Genomic DNA, 5,226 nt, shown 5'->3' on the forward strand with positions numbered 1-5,226 from the left:
TTTATTATCTCGATCGTAGTAATACACATATTCATAATATTGATGCCAAAAGATGCAAAGTTGATAATGATAGTGCAACATACTTGTGGCACTGTCGTTTTGGTCATATTGGTTTAAAGTGCATGAATAAACTCCATGCATATAAACTTTTGGAATCACTTGATTATGAATCGTTTGATACTTGCAAACCATGCCTCATGGGCAAGATAACTAAAACTCCGTTCTCCGGAACAATGGAGTGAGCTGATGACTTATTGGATATAATACATATCGATGTATGCGGTCCGATGAGTGTTGAGGCATGCGGTAGATATTGTTATTTTCTGACCTTCATAGATGATTGGAGCAGATATGGGTATGTCTACTTAATGAAACACAAGTCTGAAACATTTGAAAAGTTCAAAGCATTTCAGAGTGAAGTGGAGAATCATCATAACAAGAAAATAAAGTTTCTATGATCTGATCGCGGAGGCGAATATTTGAGTTACAAGTTTGGCCTTCACTTAAAACAATGTGGAATAGTTTCACAACTCATGCCACCTAGAACACCACAGCGTAATGGTGTGTCCTAACGTCATAACCGTACTTTATTAGATATGGTGCGATCTATGATGTCTCTTACCGATTTACCACTATAGTTTTGGGGTTATGTATTAGAGACAACTGCATTCATGTTAAATAGGGTACCATCTAAATCCGTTGAGACGAGACTGTATGAACTATGGTTTGGCAAGAAACCTAAGCTGTCATTTCTTAAAGTTTGGGGTTGTGACACTTATGTCAAAAGGCTTCAGCCTGATAAGTTCGAAACCAAATTGGAGAAGTGTGTCTTCATAAGATACCCTAAGTAAACTATTGGGTACACCTTCTACCACAGATCCAAAGGCAAGATCTTTGTTTCTAAGAATGGGTCCTTTCTAGAGAAGGAGTTTCTCTCGAAAGAAGTGAGTGGGAGGAAGGTAGAACTTGATGAGGTAATTGTACCTTCTCTCGAATTGAAAAGTAGCACATCACAGAAAACTATTCCCGTGATACCTACACCAACTAGAGAGGAAGCAAATGATCATGATCATGAAATTTCAGATCAAGTTACTACAGAACCTCGTAGGTCGACCAGAGCACGATATGCACTAGAGTGGTACGGTAATCCTGTCCTAGAAGTCATGTTACTAGACCATGGCGAACCTACGAACTATGAAGAAGCTATGATGAGCCCATATTCCAATAGATGTCTTGAGGCCATGAAATCTGAGATAGGATCCATTTATGAGAACAAAGTATGGACTTTGGTGGATTTGCCTGATGATCGGCAAGCCATAGAGAATAAATGGATCTTCAAGAAGAAGATTGACGCTGATGGTAATGTTACTGTCTACAAAGCTCGACTTATCCCAAAAGATTTTCGACAAGTTCAAGGGGTTGACTACGATGAGACTTTCTCACCCATAGCGATGCTTGAGTCTGTCCGAATCATGTTAGTGATTGCCACATTTTATGATTATGAAATCTGGAAAATGGACGTCAAAACTGCATTCCTTAATGGATTTCTTAAAGAAGAGTTGTATATGATGCAACCAGAAGGTTTTGTCGATCCTAAAGGTGCTGACAAAGTGTGCAAGCTCCAGCAATCCATCTATGCCTGTATTTACAAGAAAGTGAGTGGGAGCTCTGTAGAATTTATAATATTATGTGTAGATGACATATTGTTGATTGGAAATGATGTAGAATTTCTGGATAGCATAAAAGGATACTTGAAAACGAGTTTTTCAATGAAAGACCTCAGTGAAGCTGCTTATATATTGGGCATCAAGATCTATAGAGATAGATCAAGACGCTTAATAGGACTTTCGCAAAGCACATACCTTGACAAAGTTTTCAATAAGTTCAAAATTGATCGGTCAAAGAAAGGGTTCTGGCCTGTGTTGCAAGGTGGGAAATTGAGTCAGACTCAAAGCCCGACACTACAGAAGATAGAAAGAGAATGCAAGTCATTCCCTATGCCTCGGCCAAAGGTTCTATAAAGTATGTCATACTGTGTACCAGACATGTTGTGTGCCTTGCTATGAGTTTGGCAAGGGGGTACAATAGTGATCCAGGAGTAGATAACTGGACAACAATCAAAATTATCCTTAGAGGACTAAGGAAATGTTTCTCGGTTATGGAGGTGATAAAGGGTTCGTCGTAAAGGGTTACGATGATGCAAGCTTTAACACTACCCTACATGACTCTGAGTCTCAATCTGGATACATATTGAAAGTGGGAGCAATTAGCTATAGTAGCACCATGCAGAGCATTGTAGACATAGAAATTAGCAAATATACATACAGATCTGAATGTGACAGACTCGTTGCCTAAACTTCTCTCACAATCAAAACATGATCACACCTTAGTACTATTAGGGTGTTAATCACATGGCGATGGGAACTAGATTATTGACTCTAGTAAACCATTTGCGTGTTGGTCACATGGCAATGTGAACTATTGGTCTTAAATCACATGGCGATGTGAACTAGATTACTGATTCTAGTGCAAGTGGGAGACTGAAGGAAATATTCCCTAGAGGCAATAATTAAGTTGTTATTTTATATTTCCTTATTTCGTGATAAAGGTTTATTATTCATGCTAGAATTGTATTGATCGGAAACCTTGATACATCTGTGAATACATAAACAAACACCGTACCGTGTCCCTTGGGAGCCTCTACTAGACTAGCTTGTTGATCAAAAGATGGTTAAGGTTTCCTAAACATGGACATGAGTTGTCATTTGATAATGTGATCACATCATTAGGACAATGATGTGATGGACAAGACCCATCTATTAGCTTAGCATAATGATCGTTCAGTTTTATTGCTATTGCTTTCTTCATGTCAAATACATATTCCTTTGACTATGAGATTATGCAACTCCCGGATACCGGAGGAATGCCTTGTGTGCTATCAAACGTCACAACGTAACTGGGTGATTATAAAGATGCTCCACAGGTATCTCCAAAGGTGTTTGTTGAGTTGGCATACATCGATATTAGGATTTGTCACTTAGAGTATAGGACAGGTATCTTTGGGCCCTCTCGGTAATACACATCATAAGTTTGCAAGCAAACGACTAAGGAGTTAGTCATGAGGTGATGTATTACGAAGAGTAAAGAGACTTGCCGGTAACGAGATTGAACTAGGTATGAAGATGCCGACGATCGAATCTCGAGCAAGTAACATACTGATGGACAAAGGGAATTACATATGTTGTCATAACGGTTCGACCGATAAAGATGTTTGTAGAATATGTAGGAGACAATATGAGCATCCAGGTTCTGCTATTGGTTATTGACCAGAAGGTGTCTCGGTCATGTCTACATAGTTCTCGAACCCGTAGGGTCCGCACGCTTAATGTTCGATGATGATATATTATTATATGAGTTATTTGATTTGGTGACCGAATGTTGTTCGGAGTCCTGGATGAGGACATGACAAGGAGTATATATTGAAATGGTTGAGAGGTAAAGATTGATATATAGGACGATGTATTCGGACACCGGAAGTGTTTCGGAGGGTACCGGGTACATATCAGGTCATCGGAAGGGGTTTCGGGCACCACTGGCAAAAGATATGGGCCTTGTGGGCCAAGAGGGGAAACACACCAGCCACAAGGGCTTGGTGCACCCCCCATATGGGCCGGCCGAGGTGGATAAGGAAAGGGGAAGGAGGAAAGGAAAAAAAGGGAATAGGATTCTCCCTTCCTTCCCCCTCCCCCCTCTTTCCTTCCCCCTCTCACCAATATGGCAGGGGAGGGGCGCCACTTGGGAGGAGACCAAGTAGGACTCAGCCTACTTGGGGTGCCCTTTTGGCTGCTCCCTCCTCCCCTGCACCTATATATATGTGGGAGGGGGGCGCCTAGCACATCCAGACAATTGCCTAGCCGTGTGCGGCGCCCCCCTCCACCATTTACACCCCCGGGCATATTTTTGTAGTGCTTAGGTGAAGCACTGCGAGGATCACATCACCATCACCGTCACCATGCCCTCATGCTGACGAAACTCATCTACTTCATCGACATCTTGCTGGATCAAGAAGGTGAGGGACGTCACCGAGCTGAACGTGTGCAGAACTCGGAGGTGTCGTACGTTCGGTACTTGATCGGTTGGAGCTAGTAGAAGTCCGACTACATCAACCGCGTTGTCATATGCTTCTGCTTACGGTCTACGAGGGTACGTAGACATACTCTCCCCCTCCTTGCTATGCATCTCCATGGATAGATCATTGCATGTGCGGAGAATTTTTTTTGTTTTCCATGCAACGGTTCCCAACAGAAACAACTATGTTGATCTAGGTTTTCACCTTGGTGCCACTGATTAGAACAACTCGGTCTCACCGAGTTGCAGCAACTGCAAGCAGTTTTGCATCTCGGTGTCACCAAACTGTTCCACTCGGTGCCACCAACAACTACTGGGTATATATACCATGGCCCGACGTTTTTGGAAATTTGTTCAAACACTCGTGCCTGCGCCTCCCCAGTGTTGCCGCTCTTGGTCTCCGGATCGTCACCGTCTCCACTTATGCGCTGTCGTCGCAGGTCTCTACCGCCGTCAACAGGAATCTCCTTCGCCGGTGCCGCCATAGCAAACCACCACAAAGTTAGGGTATGGTTCAGCTCCTTTGTGCTATTTCCTTACTCCGATTCAATGCACAAAGTAAATGCATGTATTCTTGCCACGATTGATAGCTTCTTATCCACTCAAAAATTCCATTAGATTAGATTTGATGCAAAATCATAGGGTTAGGTTTCCTCCGAACTCATCTCGGACTGACCGAATTAAAGTTTTCAGTCCCACGATTGGCTCATGCCATTGCACTAAGTACAACTCGGTCTGACCGAAGCATACTGATCGGTGAGACCGAAAGCAATTTCTCAGTGAAACCCTAGCATCTCGGAGTCACCGAACTGCAACTCGTTCTGACCAAAACTGCATGTTTAGACTCTGATAAGTGCTTCGGTGTCACCGAGATTATCAAATCGGTAGCTCTGAAATGCTTTCTGCAGAAAACTAAAATTAAGGTTTTGAAGCATTTTTTGCAAAAACTAGTTGCCTTTTGTGATGCTCATCCACTCTACCCATATCCATCTATTCACACGGTCAATTGTAGAGATGTTAGAGGCCAGTGATAGTCAGAATAGGCCAGAGGAAGAAGGGAACCTCAGTGAGGGATCTGATTAGAGTAGTAGCTTTAAT

This window comes from Triticum dicoccoides, chromosome 5B, assembly GCF_002162155.2.
Source record: "Triticum dicoccoides isolate Atlit2015 ecotype Zavitan chromosome 5B, WEW_v2.0, whole genome shotgun sequence".
Taxonomy (NCBI): domain Eukaryota; kingdom Viridiplantae; phylum Streptophyta; class Magnoliopsida; order Poales; family Poaceae; genus Triticum; species Triticum dicoccoides.